This window comes from Schistocerca nitens, chromosome 6, assembly GCF_023898315.1.
Source record: "Schistocerca nitens isolate TAMUIC-IGC-003100 chromosome 6, iqSchNite1.1, whole genome shotgun sequence".
NCBI classification, from domain to species: domain Eukaryota; kingdom Metazoa; phylum Arthropoda; class Insecta; order Orthoptera; family Acrididae; genus Schistocerca; species Schistocerca nitens.
In genome coordinates this window covers 271,161,332-271,179,333 of record NC_064619.1, presented here as the reverse complement: position 1 = coordinate 271,179,333, position 18,002 = coordinate 271,161,332, and positions in this window count along the sequence as shown.

The window sequence follows — 18,002 nt, the reverse complement described above, 5'->3', positions numbered from 1 at the left end:
ATAGCTCTTCGGAGGGTTGTTGTAGAAAATGGCGCGAAGGATTCACTCGTGAGTTCCAGAGTCCATCTAGCAAAATGACAGCGCGCAGGGAGTTAAAATGAGTAGGTGGACAGACTCCATACTAATGTCGGCTAGTGCATTTTAGGCAACATCGGACACTGTCACAGTAATTTTCACGAAAACTCAGTCACTTAAGGTAGAAAGAAATTAAGTATAATGCACACGTTTTTGCGTTCAGGGGTGGTTTTTCCAATTCCTTCTTTAGTTCACATTTAAAGATGTGATGGTTCCAGTGGACGTATTGTGTGTCGCGGGGAGATATAGAAAATCCTCGTTCAACAAACGTATTACTCCCGCCAATGGCCGGCCGCTGTGGACGAGCGGTTCTAGGCGCTACAGTCTGGAACCGCGCGACCGCTCCGGTCGTAGGTTCGAATCCTGCCTCCGGCATGGATGTGTGTGATGTCCTTAGGTTAGTTAGGTTTAAGTAGTTCTAAGTTCTAGGGGACTGATGACCTCAGATGCTAAGTCCCATAGTGCTCAGAGCAATTTGAACCATTTGAACCCGCCAATGTATTCCACATTCGACGATCAGAACGACATACTTAGAAAAATTTTTATGTGTAAGACGCGTATGCGTATACCACCAAAGAAATCCACATGAGAACATGACCTAATCTCTTTAAATGGCGCATGAGCTTGTTAACATGTGCCAGATGCGTGATACCATAATGCTTTGATTTTGGGTTTGGACCTGATGCTATGTTTTTCATTGAGTTCTATACATTCGTGCCCGATTTTTGCCATTCTATTTCTGGTTGCAGACATTATCACATTTTGAGAAAACAGGGAACCTTCACACTTTTTTCAATTGCTTAGACAAATTTTCAGCCCAGAATTACACTAAAGCGCCAAAGAAACTGGTATAAGCATGCGCATTCAAATACAGAAATATGTAAACAGGCAGAATACGGCGCTGCGGTCGGCAACGCTTATATAAGACAAGAGTCTGGCACAGTAGTTAGATCAGTCACTGTTGCTACAATTGCAGGTTATCAAGATTTAAGTGAATTTGAACGTGGTGTTATATAGTTGACGCACGAGCGATGGGACACAGCGTGTCCGAGGTAGCGATGAAGTGGGGATTTTCGCGTATGACCATTTGACGAGTGTACAGTGAATATCAGGAATCCGATAAAACATCAGATCTTTGCCGTCGCTGCGCCGGAAAAAATCCTGCACGAACAGGACCAACGACGACTGAAGAGAATCGTTCAGCGTGACAGAAGTGCAACACTTCCGCAAATGCTGGGCTGTCAACAAGTGTCAGCCTGCGAACCTTTCAACGAAGCATCATCGATATGGGCTTTCGGAGCCGAACGCCCACTCCTGTACCCTTGATGACTGCCGACACAAAACCTTACGCCTCGCCTGGGCCCGTAAACACCAACATTGAAGTGTTGATATTAGGATACATGTTGCCTGGACGGACGAGACTCGTTTCAAATTGTATCGAGTGGATGGACGTGTACGGATATGGAGACAAACTCATGAATCCAAGGACCCTACATGTCAGCAGGGGACTTTTCAAGCTGGTGGAGTGTTCAGTTGGAGTGATATGGGACCCCTGATGCGTCTATATACGACTGTGGCAGGTGACACGTGGTTAAGCATCCTGTCTGATCACCTGCATACATTCATGTCGATTCTGCATTTCGACGGACTTGGGCAATTCCAGCAGGACAATGCGACACCTGCCCGCATCTCGTGGTCGTGCGGTAGCGTTCTCGCTTCCCACGCCCGGGTTCCCGGGTTCGATTCCCGGCGGGGTCAGGGATTTTCTCTGCCTCGTGATGGCTGGGTGTTGTGTGCTGTCCTTAGGTTAGTTAGGTTTAAGTAGTTCTAAGTTCTAGGGGACTTATGACCACAGCAGTTGAGTCCCATAGTTCAAATGGCTCTGAGCACTATGGGACTCAACTGCTGTGGTCATAAGTCCCCTAGAACTTAGAACTACTTAAACCTAACTAACCTAAGGACAGCACACAATACCCAGCCATCACGAGGCAGAGAAAATCCCTGACCCCGCCGGGAATCGAACCCGGGAACCCGGGCGTGGGAAGCGAGAACGCTACCGCACGACCACGAGATGCGGGCTGAGTCCCATAGTGCTCAGAGCCATTTGAACCATTTGAATGCGACACCCCTCAGTTCCAGAATTGCTGCGGAGTTGCTCCAGGAACGCTCTTCTAAGCTCAAAAACTTCGGCTGGCTGCCAAACTTCCCAGACATGAACATTACTGAGCATATCTGGGATGCCTTGCTACGTGCTGTTTAGAAGAGATCTCCACTCCCTCGCACTCTTAACGGATTTGTTGACGGCCTTGCAGGATTCACGGTGTCAGTTCCCTCCAGCACTGTTTCAGACATTAGCAAGTCCATGCCACGTCGTGTAGTGGTACTTCTCTGTGTTCGAGGGGGCCCTACACTGTATTAGGCAGACGTACAGTTTCTTTGGATCTTCACAGTAGTTCTAATACAACACAATAATTAGTTCACTCGGAAGAGATAACTAGTCCTTAAGAATTGCCATTGATGAAAACATGTCGAATAAGTTACGAAGAAAATGTTTATTAACATTGTCTGTATGCAGTGTGTAAAGTCCGGCCGCCCCTATCGTTATATAGGTACTGCAGCAAATTTCCGTCACTCCTCTGTAGAATGAGACTAAAATGGATCCGCTAAGCATAATTTTAGTCGAGGATTTTCAGCAATAATTTTCATCTCACACTTAGGATATTAGGAACGTTCTCGCGTCAGAGGATATTAGGAACGTTCTCGCGTCAACATGTCGAGCTACGTCAAAGCAAGATATTGAAAGTGTGCAGATAAATTATTTAATAAACTCGTTTCAAACCGTAATATTGAGTGGAAGATAACGCTTAACGAGAATGGATTTTTGCCTATGATAATTTTCTATTAGTGGAATGTTAAATAAGTTACGTCTGACATCTGTCGGTCTCGTGATGGCTGAAATTAAATGATTTGATAGTAGCTTGTGTTTACATAACCCTGTGCGTATTAAAGCAGGATAATTTTCCCAGCTCAGTTCAGCGCCGCTATCTCTCACGAAACAATTGCGCGCACATGGAAGGTCAAGTACAGCGGTACATTTTTCCTCGGTGTTGCTGATAACCCGTGTCGCACTATCGCCGTACACAATGACACGCGGCTGGCCCGCGCAGTTCTTGATCTCCCAGAGGTCAGTCGGTGGCACACTGACCCGCGGGCAGCCTTCACCAGGAGAAAGGTCATCAGATGTGAGCCGCCCTGCGACGTCACACAGTGAATTACGGCATCGTCGCATGATTGGGTGACCTACTGCGTTGACCGTGAGTCGTTAAATTGCGCAGTTTTGCTAAATTTACAAATACTGGCAATTCTTCACCTCGTCCTCCTCCTCATCCGTGAAGAACACCAAAATATCTCTCAAAATGTTTCTCTTTAGGTACTCTCAACTGATCTCTTCTACAAGTAATGAGTTGAATGTGAGCTTACTCACTTTTCCGGCAGGTTTCATGCACCACTTGTTCAGGGAACGAGTCACAACATAACAACAATAAGCTGATAAGAAAACATAAAAAACGCACTACCAAAACGTAAAAATTTCTACTATGTAAGAAACACTACCGGAAAAAGATTAGTATATACTTTAGGTTTTCAATTCACTCAAGATTTATTGTTACTACAGTGCATATGGGATACATGAAATGATTACATTTACAGATGAATAGCACAAGTGGTTCTTAGGTACCAGGTATCGACCCATGCTAAAACAACTGTAGCCTCCACGGACGGCAATGTAGACACTGAATTCAGGCATCTAGCCGATCGTACAGATTGCGAATACTGTCCAGAGAAACGTTATTCCACTACTACCTGACTTTTCACATACTTTTGTAAGAGCTGCTGGTTGACGAGTCTCACGAATCTCTTCTCGTCCCATCATATCCCACTCATACTCAAGTGGATTCAAATATGGAGATTGTGCTAACTGGGGAAGTTGCTACATGGCTTGCAGAGCACGTTGAGTTGCACGGGGAGTGTGTGAGCGAGCATTATCCTGTTAGAACAACATATCACCTTCCTGCTGCAAGAACGGCAAAAAGCTGGTCTTGCAACATTCTCCACACACGGAGCACTGGTTAGTGTCCCCTTCAGAAACACCAAAGATGAACGAGAGTTGTAGCTTATTGCACCCCAGACCATAAGGCCCGGGGTGGGCCAGGACGAATTCACTTTACGAGACAGCGTCCGCCCCCGGGAGCTGAGTAGTCAGCGCGACGGAATATCAATCCTAAGGACCCAAGTTTGATTCCTGGCATGGTCGGAGATTTTCTCCGCTCAGCGACTGGATGTTGTTTGTCCTAATCATCATCATTTCATCCTCATCAACGCGCAAGTCGCCGAAGTGGCGCCAAATCGAAAGACTTTCACCCGGCGAACGGTCTACCCGACGGTAGGCCCTAGTAACACGACATTTATTTTTTATCGTACGCGCAGCGACCATCGTTTGCATGAAAGCAGAATCAGCTTTCATCGCTGAAGACCACGGCGCGCCATTCCATCTTCGAAGCGATCAACTGACAGCACTAGTCGAGCCGTGCACTTCGATACTGTGACGTGAATGGAGGACGGACTAGAGGTGTGCTTGCCCATATTTCCACTACTAATAAGCAGTTCACAACAGTTCATGTTAACAGGTTGGGGTTCACAAGCCCTCTTGTCTGTGCTATGGTAGCTCCACGATCTGCCACAGCTGCCCTTACGACGATCGCGGTGGGCGTCCAGGATCGGTTTCTACGGATGTGAGAATGTTCACTTGATCACTGACATGAGCATCGCAGCATCTTTGCACAGCTGACCAGCACATCCAGCTTGTCTGGCTATTTTGCGAATGGACTACCCCACCATCCCACCACTCGGAAGGTCAAGATTTAACCCCTTTCAAACTAGTTCGGTGGCTGTAGGACGACTACATGGTTGCGTCCTTAATTCACACTGAGCCTTCCGTCTGGGAGCATTCCCTATTGAATGGTACACACTGGTGGCGCTCTGGCAGCTATACCATTACGCTAACAGCTGGTCGACATCGGTGAAACCATTATCAGTACATCTACTACTCCCCAGGATGCATACCATCACCAGATCAAAATCGATATCGTCTTTCCAGGTGTACTAACTTGTTTTTCTTGCAGTGTAAAACAAACTGTACGTTACAGCTGCAGGCTCTAAACACTGAACAATTGCTTGTACCCATGGCAGTCTCTCATTTGAAGAATAATAGGAAACAAATGGAGTGCTCCCTTAGAACGAAAGGGAGCGCAGAATAAAACGCCGTGTTCACGAAAACCATCTTCAAATAAGAACTCTAACTTCAACTTCACAAAGCACGTATTTGCTTACGAAACAGGTAGCATATCAATTGGAAATACAAACTGCCATGTTGTTGTTGTTGTTGTGGTCTTCAGTCCTGAGACTGGTTTGATGCAGCTCTCCATGCTACTCTATCCTGTGCAAGCTTCTTCATCTCCCAGTACCTACTGCAACCTACATCCTTCTGAATCTGCTTAGTGTATTCATCTCTTGGTCTCCCTCTACGATTTTTACCCTCCACACTGCACTCCAATGCCAAATTTGTGATCCCTTGATGCCTCAAAACATGTCCTACCAACCGATCCCTTCTTCTAGTCAAGTTGTGCCACAAACTTCTCTTCTCCCCAATCCTATTCAATACCTCCTCATTAGTTACGCGATCTACCCAACTTATCTTCAGCATTCTTCTCTAGCACCACATTTCGAAAGCTTCTATTCTCTTCTTGTCCAAACTATTTATCGTCCATGTTTCACTTCCATACATGGCTACACTCCATACAAATACTTTCAGAAACGAAACGACTTCGTGACACTTAAATCTATACTCGATGTTAACAAATTTCTCTTCTTCAGAAACGATTTCCCTGCCATTGCCAGTCTACATTTTATATCCTCTCTACTTCGACCATCATCAGTTATTTTACTCCCTAAATAGCAAAACTCCTTTACTACTTTAAGTGTCTCATTTCCTAATCTAATCCCTTCAGCATCACCCAATTTAATGTGACTACATTCCATTATCCTCGTTTTGCTTTTGTTGATGTTCATCTTATATCCTCCTTTCAAGACACTGTCCATTCCGTTCAACTGCTCTTCCAAGTCCTTTGCTGTCTCTGACAGAATTACAATGTCATCGGCGAACCTCAAAGTTTTTACTTCTTCTCCATGAATTTTAATACCTACTCCGAATTTTTCTTTTGTTTCCTTTACTGCTTGCCCAATATACAGATTGAATAACATCGGGGAGAGGCTACAACCCTGTCTTACTCCTTTCCCAACCACTGCTTCCCTTTCATGCCCCTCGACTCTTATAACTGCCATCTGGTTTCTGTACAAATTGTAAATAGCCTTTCGCTCCCTGTATTTTACCCCTGCCACCTTCAGAATTTGAAAGAGAGTATTCCAGTTAACGTTGTCAAAAGCTTTCTCTAAGTCTACAAATGCTAGAAACGTAGGTTTGCCTTTTCTTAATCTTTCTTCTAAGATAAGTCGTAAGGTCAGTATTGCCTCACGTGTTCCAACATTTCTACGGAATCCAAACTGATCTTCCCCGAGGTCCGCTTCTACCAGTTTTTCCATTCGTCTGTAAAGAATTCGCGTTAGTATTTTGCAGCTGTGACTTATTAAACTGATAGTTCGGTAATTTTCACATCTGTCAACACCTGCTTTCTTTGGGATTGGAATTATTATATTCTTCTTGAAGTCTGTGGGTATTTCGCCTGTCTCATACATCTTGCTCACCAGATGGTAGAGCTTTGTCATGAATGGTTCTCCAAAGGCCATCAGTAGTTCTAATGGAATGTTGTCTACTCCCGGAACCTTGTTTCGACTCAGGTCTTTCAGTGCTTTGTCAAACTCTTCATGCAGTATCATATCTCCCCTTTCATCTTCATCTACATCCATTTCCATAATATTGTCCTCAAGTACATCGCCCTTGTATAAACCCTCTATATACTCATTCCTCCATTCTGCCTTCCCTTCTTTGCTTAGAACTGGGTTTCCATCTGAGTTCTTGATATTCAGACAAGTGGTTCTCTTCTCTCCAAAGGTCTTTTTTATTTTCCTGTAGGCAGTATCTATCTTACCCCTAGTGAGACAAGCCTCTACATCCTTACATTTGTCCTCTAGCCATCCCTGCTTAGCCAATTTGCACTTCCTGTCGATCTCATTTTTGAGACGTTTGTATTCCTTTTTGCCTGCTTCATTTACTGCGTTTTTATATTTTCTCCTTTGATCAATTAAATTCAATATTTCTTCTGTTACCCAAGGATTTCTATTAGCCCTCGTCTTTTTACCTACTTGATCCTCTGCTGCCTTCACTACTTTATCCCTCAGAGCTACCCATTCTTCCTTCTTCTACTGTATTTCTTTCCCCCATTCCTGTCAATTGTTCCCTTATGCTCTTCCTGAAACTCTCTACATCCTCTGGTTTTTTCAGTTTATCACAAACTGCCATATCCTGTCACATTTATCATACTTACCACTACGCATTTCGGAGGATTATACCGGTACTATCGTCCAAAGTAAACTAAGCAAACTATCTTTGTATACTTCATTGTCTGAAAGTGATGTGACGTAAATAAAACTGTAAAAGGAGCTTTGGCCATCAAAAGATAATGCCACCGGTTTTCTCGGGTTCATACATGGCTTCCTAACTGACTCTAAATCACTAGGTGTAAAGTAAAATACAATAATGTATTGACTATAGCAATTTGTGTGATATTATTCACAATGGCTGAGGTCAAAATGTTCACAACTAAAGGAGCTGCAAGTGGACCAACAAGATTTCTAAAGAACTGTAGTGTTCACAGATACAGCGCTCGAAGAAAAACTGAACTCTTCATTACATATTACTAAAAAAGTCGTTGAGTCCAAATGAGGTGTTCAGCATCACCCCGAAAATCGTTAACCCAACACCATGAACTTGTGACAGTTTGCAGCGCAAATTTTAGATTTAAGGAAACGTATTCTGTTTAACACCCTATCGACAGGGAGCAAAAGCTCGGATTGGGAAAGGATGGAGACGAAAATCGGTCGTGCCATTTTTTTTATTATTATTTTTCATATCCGGGAATTTGTCTGCAGTGATTTAGTGAAATCACGGAAAACCTTAGTCTGGGAGGTTGGACAGGACTTGGAATTGCCGTCCTCAGTGGGAATTGTCTTAACCATTGCGCCAGCTCGCTCGGTTGTTGCGGCATACTTGCCTCCTGTTGTCACCACAGATTTCTGCAAGTCAAAGCGTGTGAGTGCTTGACCGATTTCAATGGTCGCTGCCTATGTTGGTGTCTAGGAGACGCTCGCAGCCCTGCTCCATTGCCGTGTCAATTGTTCTGCTACTTCTTAATAATTAATAATACTGGAGGACAGGAATGTGGTACGTAGTGTAAAATAATAGTGTTTCTAACAGCAGCTGGTTTACGTTTAAAACAAAAAAGAGAGTTTATTAAACTTAAAGAACTCGAAAGGAACGCAACACATAGTCAGTCTTCATTACAAAAGTGTTAAGTGCAGCACAAGCGTATAAATGGCAGTGCACCACCATTTTTTAATGTTTAATAGTAAAGTTATGGTGGCTAAGTGTCGAAAATCCGATTCTATTTAAAGTAACTGTCCATCATAGTAGTTGTCGTAACGGTTTACAATTCGAAGCGCTTCTGCTTCAGAGTTTATGTTCACCGGCTAACGGACGTAAAAATTTTACAAATCGAAACTCTTGTGTCCACAGTTAGAATCTACAAATAACTATACAATTTTTTTAAACTTTTGAGAACACAAAATGTTACAAGTCCGCAAAAGTGGTCCAAAACATTTCTGTCATTTGGAGCCTGTGACTGAGAAGGCAGGCATCAGAACATATGTCCGCCCTTGTTCAACTCTCAACACGAGCTGTTCCTTGACAATACGGCCACCACCCTGAAACAACGCGATCTGTCGCGAATTTCTCAGACAGACATTTATCTATTGCTACCGTACAAATTGCATACTAATTAGTACTAGAATTTCGCCAGCTTTCCCGTTATGTACTAAGATTTCAATTAGAGCCGTCAGTTTCCTTTTCCTTACATTTTAATCAGTGAGTTAGTTTCCTTTCATCTGCATTTTTATCAATGAGACAGTTCATTCACACTTATCTTCTATGAATTATTATCAAACATGATGTTTATATGAGTACAGACAACTATTGTAATCTAATTTCTTATACTTCCACTTCTTTTTATTTATGATTTGTGTTTTATTTACATTAAAATACGTTTTCGAACGTCAGAATGAACGTTCCGGCTTATAATCCAAAGTTTATTCCAGCGATAAAATTCTGAAACTAGTCCCAATGGAGCTATTCAAGCGCAGTCTCTGGAAACTAGTTTCTTTGGAATCACTTAAAGCGTTTAATAGTTATTAATTTCTTAGTCAATTGCTATTGCTAAATCTTACGTCTTTAATAATATTTAGGAGACGGAAATTGTTCCATTCGCATCATGAGTGGTGTCCACCTGTGTCCAGTCTCGTGCCCACTATGCACTTTTACCTGCCGAAAAAGTATGCTTCTAGCTATCCTTGCCTCTAATCCCTCAGTGTTTAGCCATGCCTGTATGTCAGGAACTGCGAAGTGTTTGGTTGACAAGCCATGCCCTAGCGCATGTGCCACAGCGCTCGGCCTCGTTGCGCACTTCCACCATATCCAGGCCATGTTGTCTGAACAGGAGGAAGGCGAAAAGGGGTAAACGGCGAATGCGCCGCATTTAAATGGCAATGCAGTCGCACTGCATACGACCTGGTTTCATATCTCACATTTCTCACCAACACAGATCACAAATCCAACAAATTTTCAGCATTATTTAATCATCTTTGGTACACTGAACACATAATACAATTTTTATCTGCTGCAAACTGTCGGAATACGGACAGACAGAGACAATTTTAGAGATTTTCGCCACATCTTCACCTATTTCGTTCCATACTAAAAAAGAAGTTTTACATAGACATATGTTGATCAAAATATTTTATCACGTTTACAAACTCATTATCGAGATATGGAAACTCTTCCTGAGGAAGATAATACACATGTCACGGACGGTTTTAACGTAAATGCATTTGTCTTCAAAACGAGAATTACGTTACAATATATATGTTTTTGGATGGGGTGCGCCATTACCAGCTGCTAAACGATGGAACAGTGACACTGACAGCTCAATACACATATTTTCACAGTGAAGAAGATGAGGAAAATTCACAACATGACAAACTGTAAAAGAAAACAGACACTGTGAAGACATAATACAGCAGGAAAACCACACAATGTGGTAAAAATTCATAAAATAAAGAAAAAACACTGATGCTGCTGCAACTGCAGTGAAACATTTTTGGGATAAAAAACAAAACTGTGTTTTGCTACAGGCGGACCACACCTAAAAACATATGTATTGTCAAAGTAAACACAGACAAAAGAGCTTCAACCTCAAGGTAATCACACTACAGATGAATGTATTGCACATGTACATAAATAGGGGCGCTTTCAACTGAAACGTCTAACGGTCTCTAAAACAGATGTAAAACTGGCAATGTCCTCAAATCGTCTGGCAAACTATCCTCGTAGTTCTTTTAAGGCCGCAATGAATTCTTCAGATCTCACGTTCTCTTTGACGCCAGTGATCTTAAGGAACTACACTGTGTTTTATGTCAGAATTTGTCCCGACTATAATGCGATTTTCTTTTTGAAAGTATCCCCATTAAACGAAAAATAAGGTGATCCCCTCTATGCAGTGTCATACTGTGGGCAACGTGCAGTCAAGTCCACATAAAATGCAATATCTGCAACCCATTTCGAATGTTCGAATTTTGTCACGTACTCCTTTTTCCTTCATAAATTCAGCAATAACAGGTTTTAAATCGAACACTTGTTCCCTACATGCGTCCTGACGTAACCAACGTACTTTGTAGTAATGTATATTAACTTTCCAAACTCTTAGTTCAGGTCCACCGAAAACCGTTGGAACGGACAGTGGAGCAAAAGAACAATATCTACTTGACGACCCCAATAATGAACGCCACTTGTCGATCATTGCAACTTTTTCTCTTTCATTGTCAAACAAGTCCTTGTACATATTTTAACAACGCGTTTCAAGAGACAATGCTCTCATCATCAGGTTGTTAAAATATGTATAAGAATCGCGGTTGAATGCTAACAGTGATAACCAGTGTAACGACAACTGCTACCTCGACTCCATAATGGATTATATAAAATAAGTCCTTAATTTGCTTCTGCGTGGGGTTGTAAGGTTGTTTCACAGCAAATTTGCAGTACATATAGATTATTGCACTGCATTATAATAGACATTGAAAACTCTCACCTTACACTTCTGTTATTCACATTCATATTTCAGAACATAGAATTTTCAGAAAGTTTCACAAGTAAAATGAATTGCTCTAAAAAAATTATTCACTTGTTTCATTGAATTGAAGCCGTTTTGTGCTAGTTCAATATCACTAGCTATTTAATATGCACAAGTCGATAAAGGTCTCTAGAAAGTCTCACAAATCATGATCTTTGGCGATATGCGTACATGTTCCACTTGCATATTCTCTAAGGTCATTCACCCATCTTCATCCTTTCATTCTCTTCTCATCCCCTAGAATCCAGCAAACAAATTTCTTGATTAATCTATATAAAGAAATTGGTGACATGGAAACTGGGAGTTGATATTACTACTAATTTTGGAAGGAAACAAGGCCCGATTTGGGATGTGGATACCAAACTACAAGAATCAGAAACACAAAAATCATGGATGTGTTTGCAATTTTATTAACATTGGAAGGCCAAGGAATTGTTGGGCTCGTTAAGTAATCCTAGGGCGACAGAGGAATTGGCTCTTTGCAGTTGAGGGAAAGGTGCCACTTCCTCATCTGGATGTAAGTTGTAGAGGTGGTGGTGTCTGGAAGTACTCAGCGAGAGTATAATAAAACACCCCTATTTACAATACGGGATTGCAGCAAGTGATCCATTGGTATACGGGTAAGTGGACCCAAAAATCCATCCTAGCCATTTTATATGTCTTAGACATAGCCAGTAATCTTTAAAGCAGTATTTGCTGATAGCATTAATTGGCACACTATGCATATGGCATGCAATTCTTCACATACTGGTTAATGTGTTGTTTCCGTATTCTTCACCGAAACAACTCAGCTACTCTATGATCCACTGTCCTTTGCCCTCCATTTCCTGTCAGCAAATTATTGTGAGCTTCTTTTAATACTTCTCTCTTGAATACTGCAGGCACCATGATGAGTGGCCTAAAATTCATTGTCCTACACTGTAGCCCATTGTGCATAATGAACTGTGGTTGCATTTTGAACAGCTGGCAGTCCACATCAGAAGTGCGCTCCTCCGGCCAAAAAACACTTTTATGACCCCAATTTTCCTGTGTAAGCAATCTGTATTGCCATTCTTCCTGCCGGATTTGTGCACTACCTCAAAATCGAATTAACATAGATTTAATACCCATCACATAAGTCTGCCTGACAGATATTTCAGTGCTAATAGCCACTTTAACACCGTATGGTCTGCAACAACTTTGAATTTCCTGCACTACAGGTAAAATTGAAAGTTAATGATAACATAGCTTAATCTCACAATCTCCTTCGTAGTTGAGTAATTTCATTCTGCTCTGTTTAACTGCATTCACAAATATGCCACTAGCTCATTGTCCACTAATTTGTTGTTCATATCACAGGACAAGATAAACTCTTCTTCACAATTCTGAAACGCTAACACTTAGTGGCTTTTTCAGTCCCATGACTGTGGATAAAGAGTCAGCTATCCTCTGAAATTTCACACCCTTCTTCAACAGTTGTATTAATGATCTAACAATGTTGGAAAACACTTTCAGAAATTTCCTATAGTAATTACATAACCCTAGAAATTACTGTAGTTGTTTCACAGTTTTTGACAGTGACAAGCCACAGTCAGCACATACGAATCTTTGTTTTCATACCATCATAGCAAATTACAAGTCCCAGATAGCTCACTTCTGTCTACTTAAAACGATACTTTTCAGTACTTGATATTAAGTGTTCTGCATGCAATCTCTTCAACAGTTCTTCCAGCTGATGCATATGCTGCTTCGTATTTGTAGAAAAGACAATAATTCACATAAGTAGACCACACACTGGTATGGTTTTAATCCCCTCTACACTCTATCCAATAATCACTGAAATGTGCCTGGTGAATTATAAAGTCCAAAACGTATACTTCGATGCTCATAATACCTCTATGGGATGGTAAATGTGACCTCTGGCAAGTACTCTGTCATTACTACCAACAGTTACTTTTCACTTCACTTGATGAAAAGTTCTTGCATTGGTTCAAGTTGTTCAGTGTTTTCATGGTATTTGATATACAATATGCATTCACTACAGTTCTGGTGTTAAAGTAATGGTCGTTACAACAGAACCTTTATTACCTCATCCAACCCGAAGTTTTTTTGGGTATGGAAACAGTGATTGGTCCCCAGGGGCTATCGCTTTCTTCCATAACATCATCATTCAACTATTGAGTAATGAACACCTCCTCAATTACTATTTATAAAAGAAATGGACTGTTTCTGCAAAATTGGTTTTATAGCATCATTATTATGTGATCATATAAAAACAAATATGTAATGAGAAATCTTTTCATTTACAATTGCTGATCACATACAGCTGTGTTTCCACCATCCACTAAGATAGAAAGTCAGGATCTTCCAATATTGGTCGAAGATGATGAGGCGATGGGATCTGGATAAACTGAAAGAACCTGAGATTGTAGAGTGTTTCAGAGAGAGCACTAGAAGGACTAACAAGAATGGGGAAAAGTAATACAGTAGAAGAAAAATGGGTAGCTTTGTGAGATGAAATATTAAAGGCAGCAGAAGATCAAGTAGGTAAAAAGACGAGGGCTAGTAGAAATCTTTGGGTAACAGAAGAAATATTGAATTTAACTGATGGAAGGAGAAAATACAAAGTGCAGTAAATGAAGCAGGCAAAAAGGAACACAAACTTCTCAAAAAGGAGATCGACAGGATGGGCAAAATGGCTAAGCACCGATGTCTAGAGGACAAATGTAAGGATGTAGAGGCATGTATCACTAGGGGTAAGATAGATACAGCCTACAGGAAAATTAAAGAGACCTTTTCAGAAAAGAGAACCACTTCTGCGAATATCAAGAGCTCACCGTCTCGTGAGAGGTAAATAAACATTTTTATTTTTCTTTCTGGGTCGCAGCCTAGCACTGTTAATGATGTGCAGTCGCTTACCCTTGGTCCCAGCCTTATTTACGCTAAAAGGAATAATGTATTGTTCTGGCCTTATCCCTTTCTCCGCTGAAGTTCGCCGTTCTCTTGCTAATGGGAGTTTTATGATATCATTAGCCACCTGCTCGGTTCATCTCCAAAATGCGTTTTACTTAAACTTGTTTGTTTCATGCCACTGTCCATATGTTGGTAGAGATTGTTTTGTTAGTTTCTGGGTAAATGAGCTTAACTGCAATTGCCTGTTGTTGATACAATGTAATCATTATTTTCTGAGGAGCGTGTACTGTATGATACTGTCACTATGGATAAAGGTCATGTAAGGTCCGTTAAAATACGGACACCTTACAACGTTTGCCAATGACATTGTCAGAGACAGCAAAGGACCTGGAAGAACAGAATTTATAGTGCCTTGAAAGGAGGATATAAGATGAACATCAACAAAAGCAAAACGAGGATAATGGAATGTAGTCGAATTAAATTGGGTGATGTTGAGAGAATTAGATTAGGAAATGAGACACTTAAAGTAGTAGATGAGTTTTGCTATCTGGGGAGCAAAATAACTGATGATGGTCGATGTCTAGACGATATAAAATGTAGACTGGCAATGGCAAGGAAAGTGTTTCTGAAGAAGAGAAATTTGTTAACATCAAGTATAGATTTAAGTGTCACGGAGTCGTTTCTGAAAGAATTTGTATGGAGTGTAGCAATGTATGGAAGTGAAACGGGTGATCAATAGTTTAGACAAGAAGAGAATAGAAGCTTTCGAAATATGGTGCTACAGAAGAGTGCTGAAGGTTAGATGGGTGGATCACCTACCTAATGAGGAGATACTGAATAGAATTTGGGTGAAGAGAAATTTGTGGCACAACTTTTCTAGAAGAAGGAATTGGTTGGTAGGGCATGTTCTGAGGCATCAAGGGATCACCAGTAGTATTGGAGGGCAGTGTGGAAGGAAAAAATAGTAGAGGGAGATCAAGAGATGAATACACTAAGCAGATTCAGAAGGGCGTAGGAGGTATTAGGAGGTACTAGGAGGTGAAGAAGCTTGCACAGATAGAGTAGCATTGAGAGCTACATCAAACCAGTCTCTGGCCTGAAGACTACAACAACAACCATGATGAGGTATTCTGTACAGCTTCCTTCATTAGGGTCCCTTCAGAATCCTGTGTTGCGTCATGGGTGTTGCTGGCAATGATCCACATGGATGAACAAATCTACGAACTGTATCAATAGATTTTCTTTGCGTACTGTATTTTTCCCCATCAAATGCTGTACCTTCTCGTATAATTCAGATGCGCTGACCTGTATAAGTCGTCCTCATGGGGAATTAATAGCCCCTTCCACAAAACCACTTCCAAGGTGCCAAATTTATGCACACTAACAAGAATTATGTAACACTCTTTCCCTTTATGCTCCTACATGTAAAACAATATGTAGGATCCTAGTCATCATCGTATTCCCATGGCTCTGTAACATGCAGAATATCACTCTGTAGTCAATTCTTTCGTTTACCTAGAGTAGTTTTCCTCTGTCTTTCGGAACTTTATGATATAATCGGAGTGTTAATGGTTGTGTACGCATTTTTATCAGTTCCACCTTCATGCTAGGCGAACCTTGCGCCAGTTTATCGTTTCCAGTGGTCTCTACTAGTCGAACAATGTTACAACCAGTTCGACAATGTGCTGTAATAAATGGCTCAGCTTTTGAATGATGAGTACTGAAAAAATCAAACCTGTTTCTCTAAAATTAATTTCTCCAGGACAGATAATGCGTAACGTTGGCCCCAATGACGCCATTTCGTTGTCCATGTACGCTGTAGCATGGAGTTCTCAGTCTCTTCCTACTCAAGAGGTCAAGACTTGCTGCTGACACAGTCACGAGCTCATGTGCCCACTAAACATTTATGTTCTGTGTCGTTTATTAAGCCAAGTAAGCAGCACTCCGCCTCTGCATACGTCTTTATAGCACTGAATGTTACTGGGGACAACACTTCCACTGGTTTTAACGACTGTTTACCACCCTCTTTCTTATTACTAAAATCACGCGTAAGATGCAGTGCCATTCTATACTTATAGTTGTAAGTTTGGCGGAACTGCTTCAGAATGTGGCCCAAACTTCCACAAGTACAAAATTTTACCTCTGGATATAAAACACTTCGCTTATCCTGCACTCGTTATATCCAACTCCGGCAACTGCTCAGCAACCTTAATGGCAGTAACCAAATCTTTTGGGTTTCCATTCGCACCCTCCTGGAGAAATCGGGTGGAAATCCTCTCAAAGAAACATCAGCTGTCAAATGTGTGGGTAACATTAGGTATAAAACATAAAAAAATTACATATTTTAATACATAATTTAAATAAATAAAGTGTAATATTAAAAAACTGTTTGTAATAAATTATTGTAAACGTATTTGTCTGAAGTGAGCTGAAGCGATCGTAGTTCTTTCACTTAATTTAATGTGTCTTACCTGGGAGAGCTTCTGTTCCATACGAGATTCATAGACAGTTATCTCAAAATTGGTTCAAATGGCTCTGAGCATTATGGGACTTAGCATCTGAGGTCATCAGTCCCCTAGACTTAGAACAATTAAACCTCACTGACCTAAGGACATCACACACATCCATGTCCGAGGCAGGATTCGAACCTGAAACTGTAGCAGCAGCGCGGTTCCGGACTGAAGCGCCTAGAACCGCTCGACTGTTATTTCGATCTTTTATCAGCTCGTAGATGCCGTGTACGTGCCTATTCATGATTTCCTTAATCTTGATGTAAATTGCCAGTGTATCCTAATACGGTACTGTTCGTTTGGCATAAATTAAAATAAAATGAAGAGAACGAGGATTCCAATTGAGCAGTAGATATCGATGGGCCCAGTCCAGCATTCTAGGAATACGGACATGTGCTAGAGAGCTGAACGGTTAATTGCGTTTAGTCTACCAGTCTAAGACAGTCGACTGAAGATGAGAACCAGTTTTACGAGAAGGAAATATACCAATGACAATCTGTGCACTCGTGATGGTACCATGGCAGCATTGTTACTGCTATTGATAGGTCCACATTATCCCCTGCGTCTCTGCTTTCCTAGATTTATGCCATGTACGAGGCCCACTGTTTGTCATAATTGGTAAAACTTACTACATTTCAACTTTTTGTCCTGATACCTTTCCTGCCACCACAGATGTTGCCAGTTAACTTAATGGAAGGAAGTCGTGTGCAGTGTCAGTCTGTGAATCGCATATACGTTTTCCTGTGTTTTCTCACATTTTACTGGTTAGGGATTCGTGTTTTCTGGGGCAGACATTGGTGACAAGCTCAGAATTTCCTTAAACGTGAGTAGAAAACTTCCAAAAGTTCAGTAATACGGCTCGCCATTTCGATCCGGGTCCAGCTCATCTTGCTGTCTCGAAAGTTAGCGCACTGCGCTTTAAGCTTTAAGAGCATCTTCATTACACGGACCAATCAGGTCAATTTAGACTGAAAGAGAAAAATGCAGCAGACGTCCAGTTAAATACGTTTTATCACTTTAGACAAAATGTTTCCAAGGAGATTTGCACCCATAT